The following is a 20265-nucleotide window of genomic DNA, read 5'->3' as shown; positions in this document are numbered from 1 at the left end:
CTATGTATGAGTAAGGTACTGGCAGTGTCAATAAGATGCTGATTTTTATGTCCGGCAATCCCATTTTGTTGCAAAGTATAAGCATAGGAGGAATGATGTAAAATGCCCTTGGATGTCATAAATTTAGTAAATGGAGTAGAAAAGTATTCACTTGCATTATCACTACGTAATGTACGAATAGTAGTGGAGAATTGTGTTTCAACTTTAGCACAAAAAGATTCAAAAATAGAGAATAATTCAAATCTATTTTTCATTAAAAATAACCAAGTGCAGTGCAAATAATCATCAATAATTGTAATAAAATATTGAAAACCCAAAACAAACACAATTCGATTAGGACCCCATACATCGGAATAGACTAACTCAAAGGGCGATGTAGCCCATTTATTGGCACATTTTAGAAACGATATACGAGTATGTTTTCTAAGCTAACAAGACTCACAATTAAAAGACAATAAATGTGACAAACCAAGAACCATCTTCTATAGTTTGGATAAACTAAGGTGTCTCGAACGATTATGGAGCGTCTAAAACTTAGTGATGGTACATGCTACAAAATCAGGTAGACTTAGTTAGTAAAGGCTCTATGACTCACATCCTACGCCAATCATCCAACCCATACTACGGTCCTATATAAAAAGAGAATCATTAGTAAAGGTAATTGTACAATTTAGGGAACGAGTAAATTTGTTAACAGAAATAAGATTAAATGGACAGTCAGGGAGATAAAAGATAAATTCCAAAGGCAAGAGTGGGAGAGGATGGGCACAACCTACTGCCTTTGTAGTAACAATAGATCAATTAGCTAATGTTACAGTAGGTAATGAAGTAACTTAGTAAAGTGAGAAAATAGACGAGGGTTACCAGATATATGATCAGAGGCATCGGAATCAAGGACCCTTGGCTCGGAAGAGGAAAAGTGAGTTAGACACATAGCTGAATTACCTAGATGAGTAATCAAAGCAACAGAAGATGAAGATTGTTTTGTTGTCTGATATCAGAGATAGTATTCAAGATCAGCACTTGTAAGAGTCAAAGATGGTGGAGACTATACTCTAGAAGAGTCAATAGTAAAAACAGATTGAATTCAGTCTTCAGAGATGCCATTCGACCCAAAAATTCAAACATACTCATGCCTTGTTATTTTAAGGTAACCAAAGTTAATACAACAGAGTATAACTATTGAATATCATTAGTGTACAGGAGTTTGACTTGAGTCTATATGTCATTACATATGTGATAACCTTTAAAGATAGAATTTAGTTGAGGATCAATGGTATTCCATGGCATATTACATAACAAAACATCAGTCTTAGTCCATATAGTTTTATCAGATGTAATATCCTCAGCTTTATTAGTGAGATGATCTTCAAGACCTTGTCCCATGCACCATATTTCAACGGATGCAACCCATGAAGTATAATTATTGCTTCCTATTAATTTTTCTGTAGTAATTACTAGAAGAGAATTAAAAGGAAAGAGAGAACCTGGTTTAGAGCTTTCAATGTACATATTGAATCATAAATCAGAGAATGGAAAAAGCTTTCTAGAGAATAGTGAAGATTCAGAGCAACTAGGGCTTACAAAACTGATCAAGAGACTGTTAAATAGTGAAAAACAACTTCTTGATGTGTGAACACTGAAGGAACTTTTCGGTGATGTCACCAGCAGCACATTTTGTAACTAGGGGAAGTAGGTCTTCAATAGAAATGATCATTAGCTTTTACTGAATCGATTGACGAAGGTGGTGTAGTCCCACGTGTGTCAAAATAGTGGATCGAAGATCACATTCCAAGCAGAAAAACGACTAGCGAATGTAGCAAATTTCAGCTTCCAATAACGGTATAGTGAAAAGATAACATGAATTTTGAAAAGAAAGAAAGTGGAAAGGCAATAGAAAGAACAAGAAGAATAAAATATCAAACAATGATTCCTGGGGGTCAAAGGATATAAGTAAACTACTAAACAAGAATTTTCCTCATCAAAGTGCTTCTTGTTCTCGGGTTACAATGGTATCCTCAACACCATAGGTGGTTGAACCCAAACAAATAAAGCTAACAAGTTAACTATAAACAATTACATCATCCTGAATTTGTCAACTCTATGATTTTCAAGTAAAACTTTGTAAAACTTTTAACCAAATGAAAAATTTACAATTAGACAGCAAATGCAAGTTGCTCATGACCTGCCATAAGATTTTTTTTTATATGTTAGTAAGGTTTTAATATTACCAGTAGTCACAAATGATCTATGTATTAAATTTATGGTAATCATCTCTTAAATTATGGTCATATTAAATTGTCCAATAACATGTTGACACAATAAAACCTCAATTTTCAAGGTAATGAGGAAAAAGAATACCTAAGCATACTCATATAAGAAGTAATCATAATGTCACTAGTCCTTAAGCTCAATAATGTTTGACATAATCCTTCTATATTCACTATGTTATATATTTTAGGTTATCTACTGTCAAAACAAATACCAAAAAGAGGAAGAAAACAATAACAATATATAGAAGCCATTTTATAGTTTACAAGGACAATCAATAGAGACACAAAGTGCAACTAGGGTGATAAAGGAAAAGGGAAACAAACAATTTAGTTAATGCAAGACTAGAGAAAGCCTTCATGACAAAGTCTATTATCTTACAAGTTTAACCGAGCCATTCCATACATAAGGCCTTGAAACTTTAGCTAGAACAACACCATACTTTAGTTAAACAAGAATGAGGAATTCACAATATTGATTTTAGAACCACCACTACATAGGCACATTGAGTATGGTTGTTGTTGGATATAAAATGCTTAAGGTTAAGATGTTATTATTCATTAATTCTAATATTGACCTTATAAACCATTAGCTCCCTCTTCAAGAAGAATTCGATGCATGTAGGTAGAGGGACTAATTTCTTTAATATCAGCAATGGTCTATCTTATGGCTGTTTTATGCTTCTTCAAAATCTACACCAGTTTTTTTTCTTGTTGCTCATTTAACTTACTAGAAATAATTACTGGTAAGGTCTCCCCATCTCCAAGGTACACATATTTGAGGTGATCTGGAAAAGGTTTCAGCTCTAGCTCTAGTGCCTACAAAATAAAAGGTACTAGTTTTCCATTAGGCATTGCAGCTCAATATAAGATACATTACTTGTATTTTTCAACTCCCTGAACTCATTTATTTCTACCACTACATCCTGCACATTAGAATTTAATTTAAATTCATCATTTTCTTTGAAAAGCTTTTCATGGTTAACCACTTTCAACTCATCTTCACCATCAAGTTCAAAAATATCTTGCATTAGAGAATCAATTAAATCAATTGAATAAATAGGAAAATCCACATCAGGATATTTCATAACATCATAAATATTAAATTGGACAACTTCACCATCAAACTCCATGGTCAATATGCTTTTATGAACATCAATTTTTGTTTTGGTTGTTTTCAAAAAAGGTCTTCTTAACAAAATAGGTGCTGATTGATCATTATTTTCCATGTCAAGAACATAAAAATTAGTTGGAAAAATTAACTTGTCATTAACCTGAGCAAGAACATCTTCAATCAACCTCTTAGGATATGCATTCGATCTATCGGCCAACTGAATAACTACACCAGCTTTTTCTAAAGGTCCAAGATTAAAAGTAGAATAAATGGAATATGACATTACATTAATAGATGCTCCTAAATCTAACATGGCCTTTTCAATTTTAATGCCATCTATTGTGCAAGAGATGTAAAACATATCTGGGTCTTTGCATTTTTTAGAAAGACTTTTTCGAATTATGGTTGAAACATTTTCTCCTACCTTTATTTTTTCACATCTTTTGAGCCTTTGCTTTCTTTTCACTATACACAACTCTTTCAGAAATTTAGCATAGCGAAGCACTTGTTTGATTGCATCAAAAAGTAGGATATTGACTTCACACTTTTGAAAAGTCTCATATAAATTCGTATTACGTTCATACTTCAGATTTAAAGCTTCAGGAAAAGGAGGAATAGGTTTATATCCACTGAAAGAAGGATATTTACCTGTCATTGCATTTTCAGAAGAATTATTTTCTATTACCACTTCCTCTCTGTTTTCTGATTGTTGCGTTGGTGCAAGTGGTGTCTTAATCGGTATCTCTAACGCTTTTCCACTTCTCAACACTATTGCACTAGTATTCTCCTTTGGATTCACCACAGTTTGTGATGACAGTTTGCTTGAATTCTGTGTTTCTAGCCTACTGATTGCAGTAGCCATCTGACTCATTTAATTTTCCAGATTTTGAATGCTGGTTTTGGTTTCCTACTGAAATTTCACAGTGTTAGTAGCCAAAGTTTTAACAATATCTTCAAGAGATGTACGTGAATCAGAATTTTGAGTTGGTTGTTGTTGTCTAGGAATGTAAGACTGCTAATATGGTTGAAAGTTATTCGAAGGTTGATTCGCATGTGCATTCCCATAACGAAGATTAATATGATCCCTCAAACCTGGGTTGTAAGTATTCGAATAAGGATTATAATTTTGATTTCGCTATTGTTGTCCTAGAAATCCACCTACTGCATTTGCTTGCTTAAAGCAGTCCTCTTGAAGTGTTAGGCACATATCAGTTGGATGCCCCCTACTGAACAGATTCCATAAACTTTTGTTGCCTCTATTTTTCCTATAGCCATTTGACGTACAAGAGAAGTTAGATCATCAAGTCGTCTTTCAAGAGAAGAGACATTTACCTCATTGACACACCGAGACAAATGGTCTAATATATTCCCAAATTGTTGTGAATTCGACGTCATGTTTGTAATTAAATTTCAGGTTGCCTCAGGTGTTTTGTCAGCCAATGCTTCACCACTCGCTGCATTAATCATATTCTTATCATTTGATAGAAGTCCTTCGTAGAAATATTGAATAAGGAGTTGGTCACTAATTTGATGGTGCGGACAGCTTGCACAGAGTTTTTTAAAGCGCTCTTAATATTCATATAAAGACTCTCCAGTATGTTGTCTAATGCCACAGATTTCCTTCCTTATGTTGGCAGTTCTTGATGCTGGAAAGAATTTCTCCAAAAATAACCTCTTTATCTCATGCCAAGTGGTGATGCTTCCAGTAGGCAGGTAATAAAGCCAATCTTGCGTATTATCTTTCAAAGAAAATGGGAAAGCTCTCATCTTGATTTGTTCTTTGGTTACTCCATTCGGTTTCATACCTGTGCACACCATATGAAATTCCTTTAAATTTTTATGAGGATGTTCACCTACGGAGCCACAAAAAATAGGTAAAAGATGGATCAGTCCAGATTTTAATTCCAATGTAGTATTAACATCTAAATTAGGAAAAGTAATGCAGTGTGGTTGTTGATTCAAATATGGAGTAGCAAGCTCTCTTCAAGTTCGATTTTTAGCCATGTTTACTTCTGTTCGTGAGCAAATCTGTGTGCTTGCAGTCTCTTTTTTGGTTCTTTTCTTAACCCTTTTACAGTCTTTTCAATCTTTAGATGAAATTGTAAATTAGCTTGTTTCAAAGATCGCGTAACAAACATACAAATTAAAAACTCCCCGACAATGACGCCAAAATTTGGTAAGTGTTGTCGTCAACACCCAAATTAAAATCCTAAATTCTTGCAACAAAAATGTAGTAAAAGAAAGTAGGGATAGTTCCCTCAAAGAGTTCCAATTAGTACGTCGTCACAAATCAATCAAAACAAGGAAATGAGAGGGGTTTTGAATTGAACGGGAATTATAATTAAAAACAGTAAATAAAAATTTAAAAAAATAATCTAAAACAAATAATCAATTAAACAAACCTTGGTCTACGGTCACATCCACAATTGAACTACGATTGATCATTGATACCAAAAACATCAAATTAATTATTCAAATATTCATTGTGGTATTAGTTACCTATCTTTCCTTACGATTAATTAATCAAACACATGTATTTCAGTTAACTCTTATTGATTAACAACTCGGATACGATCTCGAATTTAATTAAACAATAGCATTAAAAATTAGAAAGACCAACGAAGCAAGACAACACAAGCGTACGACGTTGCATTTAATCTAGTTGAATATTTTCCTTAGGAATTACAGTTTCTGACTCAACAAACAATAAATCCTAGTTGTCACTTCGATTAGATAGATTGAACAATTATGGATTCAACATCTAAACTAGCATTAAATCGTATTAATTAATAAACTAATTGCGTGCCTTAGCAATCAACTAATACAATCATAGTAAATAATTCAGGAAAATAATCAATACTTGAATAATTAAAAGATGCATTAAAGAACAAAACTTAATCTCACAATTCTTCTAGTTTCATGGTTTCAGATCCCTTCAACCAAGAGAAAATATTTAGCCACTGTAAACCATCCTAAGCCAGCCAAAATTCTAGAAAAAAAATGTTTCTCGCCAATTGCAATCCTCAATCCCAGCAAAAATAAAAATAAAAATATATATTTTCGCCCTACTCAGATATGGAAATAAAAGGTAATTCTCATCTTCTAATCCAGTCAAGCAAATGTGATACATATCTTCCCAAAAAGAAAGGAAAGATATATTCCCCCAAAAATATTCTTCCTTATCTATCTAAAAAAATCCTCTTTTCTAGCTAATAATTATTCATTTTCTAGGAAGCAAATCTTGACTTTTCTAGACTATCTCAACTGCTCTGGACGTCTAAATTTAATTTTTAAAATCTGCTCTTGTCATTCACGTGCCCACGTCTAGTCAGCATCACAGGTTTTGTTAACTAGTAAGCTTGCTCCAATTTTAGTCTCTTTGGCCCAAACTTCACTCCAAAAATATTCAACGCTTCCTAAGTACAAAAGATAAATAATTTTATTAGATTGCATTAAATTTTCACACAATATAAGGGAATTAGAACTCAAAATAATAACAATTAACGACGTTATCAATTCACAAGCGATCTTCCTTTTTCATCAGCTATGTAATTATCTCCAAGATCATCAAAGTCAAATTCCCTCCAATGCTTGTGAGGGAAGTAAAAATTTTCAAGTGGTTTCCATGAATTTGTCTTGACACTAAAAACATAACCACATACCAAATCACTATTTTCTTCATAAAAGACCACTACCACTTTGTAATTATCAATAGATGAATTGTAACCAAGTCCCGAAACCAGAAAAAGAAACGAAGTTTTAAAATTGCATGGTGGAATCATCTTGAATTCCCTAATTGTTGGATTCCATGGCAGGAATGCCCTTGGGTTCCTATTGAATCCCTCAACAATTTGCAATTGGATTAATAGTATACCATTACAGGACCCCAATACCTGAGCGCACATGAATCTGTTGGTAATGTATTCATTAGCTGCCGGAGTGAAATAACAATCTTCTCCCCATAAAGGAACTCAAATTGTTTCTTCTTCTGCTTCTCCAGCTAGTGATGAGCTTGAGCGGCAAGACTGTATAGAGAAATACGACCTTCCCTTAAGTTTTCTGATTCGATGACTCCAATTCTGCGGAACCTTTTAGATATTTCAGTGAGATGTTTTTTGGCAAATTTGTGAGTGGAGATTAAGTCACGCCAAGATTTGCAAACACACTTAAATCGCAAGAGAGACTTTGTGGGTAGTTTTAGAAGGATTTGCTGTATGATATCATCCGGAAAGAATTGCAATGGCGCTGCCCTTGCACTCTGATTCTGATATTATGAGTTGATATAATTCTGATTTATTGTACACTAATTTTCTTAGTTCATAACATTAAGAAACTATTTCAGTTTAATTGTAATTCTATATATTATCTAATATTTCTATAATAATATTAATTTACAATTCGACGCTTCTAAGGTCATTGTCTTTCATTTGCATTTCTGTCTTATGTGTGACTTGTCCCATTCATCTTTCCAAGAAATTAACTAGAGTCAAAATATTCAGTCAATCATTATGCGAACAAAATTGAAGAAAGAGTGCATGGAAACTTCAAAGTAAATTGACTCAACGTCTAAATCAAATAATTCATTTCTAAACTGAGGTTTCTGAAATTGACTCAAAGTCTCTTCCCTTCTATCTCTCTTCTTGTAAACTTCAATGTAATGAGGCTGTGAAGAAGTTTTCGGGCTTTGAGTATGACTCTTTGAGACCCCTTTCTTGGCGGGGCAACCCGGAGACTGCTCCATGTTGCAGCCATTGAACTTCTCAAGGTTTTACTTTCAAAGCTAAATCCAAGCCTTACATATCTCCTCCCGCTGGCTTATTTTTGTCTTTATGTGTTTTGCAGGCTTTGTAAATTGAAGTTCAACCATTTTGGTGCCAAAAAGGACGAAATTTCTTAAGTTTTTTAATCAAAATCCAATCTTTCAAAACTTAGGCAGATTTAAGAGGGCTTTCTTTGTATTCTCTAGTTGAGCAACATTGGCATTTTGGTTAAAGCCGAGGGACTGCCTATGTTAAATGGGTTTGCTGGACATTTCCTAGTTAATCAACATGTAGATTCAGTCAAAAGATATGAATTTGGATACTTTTTGACTTCTAGGATCCTTGAAGCTTCACAACTAGAGCTCGGATTGAAACAATAGCTAAACTTGAATGAGTGAATTTCATGTTGGGATTCTAATTTATAGATTAGGCATTAGATTAATTCATTTGTTTATCTAATAATATTATTTATCCCAATTGCAATATGATTCACGGCGTTGGCAATACTTAGGTGGGACAATCCTTGGGGAGGTTGCTTACAAATCAACCTTTGAATGCAAGTAAAACGGAATGGCTAACTGCTAATCAGCTCCATCCTTTGCTTTAATAAAAACTAAATGCAACAGTTGCTTATTCTAGGACCCAAAAAAAAAAATACATAAACACTAAGAGCTACTCAGCTTCAACTTTTCGTGATCATAGCATTATCTTCATCATCCCTGATACAGAAATATCATGATTAAAATAGGAAATTTTAATCATAGTTTATTATAACAACAAAACTATATGTTCAATTTTATATATAAATAATAACGTGTGATTTTGTGATTAAATGTCATACGATAACACATCATTATTTATATACAAAGTTATACAGGTAGCATTACTATTATTATAATTAGTTAAAATAAGCACCCATGCCATTCTTTCCCTATGAAATTATACAGGAAATCCTTCTCAAGCCACCCGCAAAATCTCTCTTGCAATTGAAGTTCGTAAGCAAATCTTGGCGTGAGTTAATCTCAACTCACGAGTTTGCCATAAAAAATCTCACTGAAACATCTGAAATGTCGGTAGATTTGGAGTCATCGAATCAAAAAACTTACGGGATGGCTGTCTTTCTCTATACAGTCTTGCTGCTCAAGGTGCAGCGCGTGCGGGAGAAGCAGAAGAAGAAACAATTTGTCTTCCTTTAACGGGAGAATATTGTTATCTCGCTCTTGCAGCCAACGAATTCGTTTTTGCCAGGATATGGCGTTTATTTTCCACGCCAAGGTATTGGGGTCCCGTAACGGTATGTTACTAATACGATGGGAAAATTTTGAGGGACTCAATGGGAACCCAAGGGCATTCTTGGTATGGAATCCAACAATTAGGGAATTCAAGATTATTCGACCATGCTATTTTAGCAGTTCTTTTCGTTCTGTGGTTTCAGGGCTTGGTTACAATTCATCTATTGATAATTACAAAGTGTTAATGGTTTTTATTGAAAGAATGAGTAATTGGGTAAGTGGTTATATATATGATCTCAAGAAAAATTCATGGAAACATTTCGAAAATTTTCACTTCCCTTACAAGCACTCGAGGCAAGTTTACAATTTTGGAAATCTTTTCTTACTCGATGAAACCTGTTTAGGCTATTTACCTAATGAAATAAGAACAACACTTGTAAATGGAGCTCCACATTGGGTAGCATTGAGCTTAAACGGAGGCGGGGTTAATAAATAATTTATTTCGATTTAGTAGAGGAGAAGTCCAAGGAGTTTCTATCTCCTCCTCCTTCAACCGGCAATTTGACGAATGTCTTTGTGAAAATCGACTTGGAAGAGAAGAAAATTATACTGAATACACATTAGAGGTTTGGGTTATGAAGGAATATGGAGTGAAAGAATTCATGGATTAAGTTGATGAATTTGTCATTAGGTTTCAAGGTGTAGAAATATAAGTGACATAATGCCATTGGTTGTTTCAAAGAATGATGATGAAGTGATTATGGTTACAGATTGGAGTAACGTAATTTCTTTCAACCCAAGAACAGAAGTAAGGGATACTTTGTTCTATCAAGGAAAAGTCAAGAAAGTTTCGTTAAGTGTTTATTCTAGTAACACAAGTAAAGGATAACATGATTTCTTAGGAGGAGAGTCTTGTTTCACCAAATCAATTCAGTATGGCATGCTCGCAAGATGGTAAATACTAATATTGCTTACTCTATTGTTATGCTCTTGCTTAATTGTATGCAAGAGAAAAAAATATCTGGGGTTTTGTTTGTATGCAATAGCAAGGCATCTAGGGTTTTACTGGATTATTTTTATGCATTTTCTGCGATTCAATACATTATTTATTAAAATTTAGCTAATGTGTTATCTGAGGCTTGACATAAGTTACAAGAGGTTGAAGACTCTAAGCAAAAACCTCAGAATTAGAACCAATTGGCTCCTAATATTTAAGAAACAAAAACTTGTGAGGACAGGTTCTTACCTGAAACCTATCCGACCAATTCTGGTTCCTGTCTAGGGTATTTAATACTATTCACTTAAACAAAATTGTTTTCCTCCATAGTTCATACATTTTTATTGATGAAGAATGAATCAAGAGTCTATTCTTAGAACAAACAATTTGTTCAACATGGATGCACGGTTTTGTTTCCATCATTTTTAGAACTAATTAGTGCTCAATGCCCGTATGGAGATGTAGCTAAAGCTTTTAGCTTTCTCTTCTACAAAAATCGTTGAAGAGATCTCTTCTTGGAAAGACAATCACCATTCATCTCCAAAATTGAGTGCTAATTTTTGTTAGACTAAATTAAAATTTCATCCCAATATTAAAATCGTTTTAGATGACAAAACTAACAAATTTTTCATAAATATTTCAGTTGGAGAAGAGCTAATAGTCTTAGAGAAGTATAATCTCTAAACTCGAATTGTCGTCCTTAGAATTTAAAATGTATATAAATTTAAATTCATTGATAACTAAATCTATGTACTTAAATGAAGAGATAACTTTAAAATAAATCAAATCAATCACCTAAGATAATCTCTTCCACTCAAATTTGAACTCTCATTGACAAAAGTTAGAGTGAATTACATTTTCCTCCACCCCTACTTGGCAGAAGTAATATTATGATTTTATCTTTACTATTTCATTTTTTAAAATTATTATATAATCTTATATTAACAAAATTTAAAAATAAACTTTTAAAATTTTAAGTTATTAAAAAACCACTTAATTTTTTTTTTTTCACTTTCTTATTTCTCTCTTTTTATAGATAAATGTGTCTTTGCCATATAATCCTATTTTAAGAGATAAATTGTAATTTTTTAAAATTTTTTTATGAAAATTTAAGGGGGTTATTTGAATTTTAAAAAATTTCGGGGTCATTTATAAATTTTTGAAATATCAATTTACCCCTTACTAGTTTCAATAATGACAATTACACCCTCAAAGAATTGAATAAAATGCAACCATGCTTTTTTGGGTCAAATTATCATGTTTAAAATGTTTGGGACAAACAGAAAGTTGTTTTTTATTGGGAAATTATTAAAAATGCCCTCCTATTAAGCAAAAATGCCCAAAATCACTATTTTCAAGCAAAAATAGACAAATTCACTAATCCTAAGCAAAAATGCCCATGACCTTTTTTAAAATGTCAAAATTGCCCTTCTCTTCATTTATATAAACCTTCTTACTTACTAAAAAGGGTTAAATGAAATTTTATTAAAATTAGGGGGTATTTTGATATTAAACATTAGGAATAGATAATTGAGGGGTCAAATGAAAAGTTATTAAAATTTGGGGGGTATTTTGATACATCGACTCGTATTTTTCATATTTCTGAAGAATTTTTCGATTGTTGCCATTCTAGGGTTTTTTAACTTTTAGAATTCGAATTTCAATTCCGTTTTTTTGAATTTCATTGTTTTACGATATATCGACTCGTATTTTTCAGATTTTCGAAGAATTTCTCGATTGTTGTCATTCTAGGGTTTTTCAACCTCTAGAATTCGAATTTCAGTTCCATTTTTTCAAATTTTACCGTTTTACGATATATCGACTCGTATTTTTCAGATTTTCGAAGAATTTCTCGATTGTTGCCATTCTAGGGTTTTTCAACCTCTAGAATTCAAATTTCAGTTTTGTTTTTTCGAATTTTATCATTTTACGATATATCGACTCGTATTTTTTAGATTTTCGAAGAATTTCTCGATTGTTACTATTCTAGGGTTTTTCAACTTTTAGAATTTGAATTTCAGTTTCGTTTTTTTGAATTTCATCGTTTTACGATATATCGACTCGTATTTTTCAGATTTTCAAAGAATTTCTCGATTGTTGCCATTCTAGGGTTTTTCAACCTTTAGAATTCAAATTTCAGTTCCGTTTTTTCAAATTTTACCGTTTTATTATATATCGACTCGTATTTTTCAGATTTTTGAAGAATTTTTTGATTGTTACCATTTTAGGGTATTTCAACTTTTAGAATTCAAATTTCAGTTTTGTTTTACGATATATCAAGTCATGCTTAATAGTAATATCACTAAAATCACATATTCATATATAACCACAGATAAAGTATATCATACATATACGCACATACAATAAATATATACATCTAAACATAGAAAGAATGATAAATAAACAATGAGTCAACTAAATATACATCCGTGAGCTACTCGATACAATGAATATACAACTGCGCCACTAAACGTCGACGCATAGAGGTAGACGACTCTTGGGGAAAATCATAGCCTCGTGACAATGGCAAACACTCAAAAAATTGTAACATAAACACGCCACAGTCACCGGAGCCCAATCCCTGCTGAGGGACATCCGTCGCTCGATGCAAAGTGAGGGAATCACGTCGTGGAGGCCTCCCCAAAGCTGTCCAAAAACTCGTCGCCTCTAATAACGCAGGAATGAATGTCATATACGGTCGCATGCGCTGCTCAAGAGTCCCTATATTCCTCGAATATGATACCTCTGAATCGTATACCGTAATCGATCACTCACGGAAATCTATAACTCCAGCGACCCAATATGTGTTCTCGAAGTTTATAGGGATCTAAACCTATAAACAGTGACACATTTTAGTTAATTATCGTTGTCGTTAACCAATTGAATGTAATAGAAATATATGTATATATATATACTATACCTGATCGACCATCCCCCATGGTTTGTACAGTAATCCTGGGGTGTACGCTGCATCAATCATCCTCGTGAAGAGCCCCGAAAACTCAAACTCACCAATCGGTGTGGTCTGCCAACTCTTCCAAGCCATCTCAATATGGCCTCCAAAGAATGTGCAGGCAGTCGTCCAACGCTATGAGACAGTCGACTGGCGATCGGCCTGATGCCGACGTAATAAAGCCAAAAAGGAATCCACATGCTAAAATGGTATAAACAAGTTTACGTGTTAGTTATTAATAAATATATCAAATTTTTTACCAAATTATATAGTATAGACAACTCACATCGTCGGTCAACCACTCGCGTAACTCTACTACAAGCCTCCAAAAGCTAGCCTTTGACTTTGATCCTATGAAATAGACATCATGTGTGTCAGAAGCCGCAGCTCTGGTATACCATGTGAGGAAAGATTCCTCACGCTGTGACGTAGAGGATGGAATCGTCGTGAGTTGTCGTTTTGCCCTCCCTCTGAGTGGATTTGTATACGGGGTGCGAACCAGTGGATCCTTCCGGACGATCCGACCACATGTTGTACGAACCAACTACATGATACAAAAAACTATTAATTCATTATTTCATTCTACAAAATCATACACATTATTCGATTTATGTTACCTTCTCCACGTATGCGGGAAGAGGTTTAGCTGGAGAATCCTGAATCACGGTCAAGTCCACATCGCGTGCTCCCTCGACAGACTGCATAATTATATATAAAAACATCTTAGTGACATATATTTGTCAAATATATTTATTCACTAATTATAATTGACTAACCTCAATGTGGACAGTCTCAAAAACATCCTCCTCGAAGTCCTCCTCCTGTGAACTAATATCCACAAGCTTTTTGGTCGAGCTCGGGATATCAGCAAGTAACCATAGTCGCTCGTCCTGAAAAAGAGACAAAACTTCATTAAAAAAATAAAATATTAAAGACAAATTGATCAATGATATTTCTTAAATCCCTATAACCTGGACTTCCGAGGAAAGTGTTCGGGGAGAACCCTCGATCGCTAATATATCAATACCGGTTCCCTATATACATGAAAATGACAAAATGGTAAATGATATTTCATATAAAATATAATATCATATCTAAAAGTCGATATAATGTATAATAATTATCATACCTCATGTGGAGGATCTAAAGAACCTATATGAGATCCGACCGGATGACCCTCATGAGGAAGGCCCTATACGAATATATATTCCCTATATTAATCGATAACCAAAAAAAATACAAAATAAAGTTCCATTGGTAAGTGACATACCTCAGCTCGGACAGGTAATGCAACAGAAGGGCTAACCGATGCGTCCTCCTGGCGACTACCCTAAGATAATAGTAATAATAACTTAATTAGTGACATTTCATAAATAACAATACTATAATATAATAATGATATTTAACAATAAATTAAATTTGAAATGTCATACGAACCTTGTGTGAGTGATGAGATGGTATTGCAGTATCAATGGGGGACGTCGGTCGGATATCGTCGTCCCTCTCCTATACGAATGTAATAATAGTTGTCAGAATAATAACACTATAGACATTTTTTATAAGTAATAAATTAGAAGTGGTTTTACAATCTGAGCGACGGGGGCTGGATATGTACGCGTGACGATGTCCTCCAAACAAGTCATACGATCCTCTAATCGAGTCATCTGGGAGGAGATATCGTCATGTAATCGAGACATCTGGGAAGAGATATCGTCACGTAATCGAGACATCTGGGAAGAGATATCGTCACAAAAACTCGATATCTCATGTAAAATCGTAGCACCCCAGTGCGCTAATGTAGCATCTAATGTAGAAATACTGGGTGCTATAAATGGGGGACACTGCTCGGTGGCATAATGGGTAGTGCGGTCCTCCACTCCAGGATGCTCTGTCATCCGTGGGCTATGAACTACAGGGGAACATATAGGCTGGTCCGTAACAAGGGGCTAAATAGGCTCCTCATGTGACTCAGAAGACTCGACAGGTACAGCTAAAGGTCCTGACGCTGGAGACGCCCCATCTCTAGTCGCAGTCAAAATCGAAGAAGATGAGGAGGAATCAGCATCGGGTAACCCGGTGTACTCACGAATCTCACCGTACCAGGGTAAACCCTCCTCGATCGATGATGGACGAAGAGGGAATGTGACATCCTCCTAATGATGAAGATATATAAGTCAAAACAATTGTAACATATAATGAATTAATCAACTTATTAATTCATTAGTACATACCGGATCACCAGTGAAAATACGACCTATATGAGTCCAACTAGGGATGTCTCGCGTACGCCACCTAAACATACGTGGGGACGAATAGGGATCACCGAGGTCAATCCAATCGTGTAATGTGTCCAGAGTCTCATATATCCAATACTGCAATATAATCATTTACGATTTAAATAAATCATTTGACATTTTTTCAAATTAATATATATAATCAATAAATTTAACTAACCTGAAAGGCGAAAGGAAATCCGTAGAGGTCGTATCTACGTATCTCAGGCATCCGTCCGGAGCATACTCTGTCACTCGCCTATGACATAGACTCGTATGTCATCTGCCACACGGGAACACCCCAGGGATAGGAATTAAACCCATCCAGATGATCGACCAACTGTAAATACTCTAAAGACACCTTCTTTCGCCGATCATTCCCTAACAAAACCATGTGAAGAACATACAATAAGGCCATCTTGACTGCATCAATATCATCATCCCCCCACGGCCTCAACAAGAAAACACGCTCTAGGTCATGATACTGCACCTTCGGACAACCTTGAAAGTACGTATCTCTGATCCTATGACTGGAGGAGCGAGGAATATATGAAGAAATATCAATGCGTCGACTAAACGAAAGACCCGTCACCAAAGCAAACTCAAACGAGCTAAAACGAACATCAACCCCGCTAATCCGAAACCAAAACTCATCTCTGGCAGAGAATCGATGTAGCTGCCATAGTATAAATGAATGAACTAATATACCAGATAATTTGGTCTCGGGTAAACGAAGAAGATACCCAAAACATGTCCTCTCAAATAGTCGTAGTTGGTCTGGGGTCAGTGTAGACATAACCCTATATAATATTGTGCGCTGTGCACGACATATCAGATCTGTTCGAAAGTGTTTGGACTCATCCGGGATTCGCAGCTCGCTTTCAACACATCTTCTTTTATGAGAAATATCCTGCGAAAATTTACTAAATTCGTTAGTTATTCATAAATAGCAAATATATAAACAAATGTCTTCATGGAAAAATCATAAAAAGAAAAAAAATACAAAACAATAAAGGTGAATGAAAAATTTTAAAAATAAGATTTCAAGATTGTAAAATGGTGAAATTCAAAAAAACAGAACTGAAATTCAAAATCTAAAAGTTGAAAAACCCTAAAATGACAACAATCGAGAAATTCTTCAGAAATCTAAACAATACGAGTCGATATATCATAAAACGATAAAATTCAAAAAACCAGAACTAAAATTCGAATTCTAGAGGTTGAAAAACCCTAAAATGGCAACAATCAAGAAATTCTTCAGAAATCTAAAAAATACGAGTCGATATATTGTAAAACGGTAAAATTCGAAAAAACGAAACTGAAATTCGAATTCTAGAGGTTGAAAAACCCTAAAATGGCAACAATCGAGAAATTCTTCAAAAATCTGAAAAATACGAGTCGATACATCGCAAAACGGTAAAATTCGAAAAAACGGAATTGATATTCGAATTCTAAAAGTTGAAAAACCCTAGAACGACAACAATCGAAAAATTCTTCGAAAATTTGAAAAATACGAGTCGATATATTGTAAAACGGTAAAATTCAAAAAAACGAAACTAAAATTCGAATTCTAGAAGTTGAAAAACCCTAGAATGGCAACAATCGAGAAATTTTTTGGAAATCTAAAAAATACGAGTCGATATATCGTAAAACGGTAAAATTTGAATTCTAAAAGTTGAAAAACCCTAGAACGACAACAATCGAAAAATTCTTTGGAAATCTGAAAAATACGAGTCGATATATCGTAAAACGGTAAAATTCGAAAAAACGGAACTGAAATTCGAATTCTAAAGGTTGAAAAACCGTAGAATGGCAACAATCGAGAAATTCTTCGAAAATTTGAAAAATACGAGTCGATATATCGTAAAACGGTAAAATTCGAAAAAACGGAATTGAAATTCGAATTCTAAAAGTTGAAATCCCTTAGAACGGTAATAATCGAAAAAATTTTCTGAAATTTTAAAAATACAAGGTCATTACATCGTAAAATGTGTCCAAGAGGCACAAAAATCAAGAAACTTAATCTAAAATTCTAAAACTACATATTGAAAAATCTTAAAACAGATAAAACGGATATAAAATTCGAAAACTACGCGTCAAGAAGCCCTAGATGTGAAAAATATCAATTTACCCCTTGAAAAAATGTCTATTACAAACAGCTCCAATATTTATCTCTTGCCCCTCAGTAATTCTCGAAGTTATTACCGCCCCTACAGATTCAAAATTGTTAATTTTCCCCCCAATCCACTGTGAAATGGCAAATTTCAGAAACGCCTACAGTGGACTAACAATAACAATCGGATCCCTATTATTTTTAAAAAGCCACTTAACCCCCCTAACCACTGTCACAGTGGGCTATTCATCTTTACAGTGGAAAACACTGTTCCACTGTCGCACTGCCGATGACTTCCGACGCAATTTTCGGCCAAAAATCTCTCATTTCGGCCTCCAATTTCAACATAAATTGAATCTAGATATGCTTTAACACAAAACCCCTCAACAAATTTAACAAAAACAGCAAAAAATCACAACATATTAAGCAATGTTCAAACCGCAAACCCTAATATTTCAAAACGCAATATCTCACTCAAATCTCAATAAAATGAACAATAACTTGATTCAAACAAGATCACGGAAGACATACTAACTTTCTTGACCATTTTCGGTCGTCGGAGATCAAGAAAATCGTCGGAAATGGCTTCACAGTGGGACGACAGTGGAACGCGGTTCACAGTGGGAGAAAAGTCTATTTTTTTGGATTTGCACAGTAATTATGGGCGTTTTACAATGGGAATTATGAAATTTTGGCTTGTTTATATATCGGGGTATTTTAGACATTTCACAAATGTTGGGCATTTTTGCTTAAATATGAATTTTTTGGGCAATTTTGCTTAAGCCCCCTTACTTTTGCCTATTTTTAATAATTTACCTTTTTTATTTTTAAAATTAATAAATAGTAAAATTACTATTTTATCTTTACGCTATTACTTTTTTAAATAGAGTTTGAGTTTGGGTGGCAAAATTTGTTTATGCAAACTAGGGGTAGAAAAGTATTTTTGGACCAAACCTTGGGTGGGAAAGTGTTAGTTATTCTAAGAGGGTTTTTAGTTGAGGGAATTAAAAATTACTCTGGTAATCTTTTATTACTTTATTTAGTTTATAAGTAATAAAATATTTTAATAATCTTTTATTACCAATGATAATGTGACAGACAATGTAAAGAATAATATGATCACCATCTCTACCTTAAATATTAAAAAATTACTAAGATAATATTAATTTTTATTATAATTATATCTTTATTTATTAATTTTTTAGGATAAAAATAATTTCATTTTCAATTAATATAAAAAATAACATAAAAATATTTTAAAATAATTATACCCAATAGAATTCAAGTAAAATAATATACTAGCATTCTTTTATTACATCTAACTAAACACAATAATTATTTATATTTATCCAATTTTACAAAATTTTATCAAACATAGTAATAATTTATACCCAGTAAAGGGGCGTTTGGTTTGAAAAATATTATATTATCAAAATTACCTTGAGTATTACCAGATATAAATTTATTACTATATTTGATTATATTTGATAAAATTAGTATATATAAATAATTATTGTGTTTAGTTAGAAATAATAAAAGAATATTAATATAATATTTTATTTATTATATGAAAATTAATAGGTATAAAAATATATTTTTCATATTATTTATTAATTTAATTTAAAATGGAGGGTAATTTTGTCTTAAAATTTTATTAAGTAAGGATAAAATAGTAATAATAATTAAGATTATCATGATAATCTTTTAATACCTAAGGTGAATATGATAATTAGATTACCTTCTATATTACCTGTCACATTACTATTAGTAATGAAAGATTATTAGAATTTTTTATTATTTTACAAATCAAACAAGGTAATGGAAGTAATAAAAAATATATTACAAAGGTAATCTTTAAATTTTCCAACCAAAATGACTCTAATCCTCAAAGTAATTTATCTTCAAAGCAATCTTTTAATTTTAATTTTAAAACATTTCTCAAACCAAACAACCCCTAAGGTAAGATTTATCTCAAAATTCATATGAATTAAATCTTTTCTCCTAGAAGAGATCCGAATCTTTAATCAAATTAGATATTCATTAAAGAGGCTTGCTAAATTCTCTATTTATTTGTTAAAAAAAAGAGCAATACTATGTGTACTCACTTTGGATACACAAATATATACACACTCATGTGTGTTATCATCTGATTGGTTATTGTTTTATTCTTAATTCAAAATCATCCAATCACATGATGACACATATAAATGTGTATATATTTGTGTACCCAAAGTGGGTACACATAGTTTTATTGTAAAAAAAATTACCTTAAAATAAAATTAGCCTTTAGAGTGGTTTTTTTTTTTTTTTTAAATCCTAACCCAAATGGCTAATTGCATATGTTTTGAAGATTAAGTATGAATTAGCCCAAAGACAATAATGGGAACTAAAGAAAAATGACAAAGGAGAAAATAATAATAATAAAAGAGTAGTGTTATGTGTAGAATTTTTATATATAAATTTGCACATAAAAAATAACATGTCATCATGTGATTAAATTGTTAAAACTTAAAGATAAAATAACATTTAATCGTATAGTGACATATCATTATT

At 33.1% G+C, this 20265-nt stretch overlaps 1 non-coding gene across 1 annotated transcript; it reads left to right on the top strand.

Annotated features, from left to right (window-relative positions):
• Positions 1 to 4909: 4909 nt before the first annotated feature.
• LOC123222229 lies at positions 4910 to 5016 on the top strand. Its single transcript, XR_006503553.1, has one exon. It is a non-coding gene; the product is annotated as a small nucleolar RNA R71 (small nucleolar RNA).
• The last annotated feature ends 15249 nt before the right edge of the window (positions 5017 to 20265 follow it).

This window comes from Mangifera indica, chromosome 7 (genome assembly GCF_011075055.1).
Source record: "Mangifera indica cultivar Alphonso chromosome 7, CATAS_Mindica_2.1, whole genome shotgun sequence".
Taxonomy (NCBI): Eukaryota; Viridiplantae; Streptophyta; class Magnoliopsida; order Sapindales; family Anacardiaceae; genus Mangifera; species Mangifera indica.
This window is presented reverse-complemented; position numbering and strand designations above follow the sequence as displayed.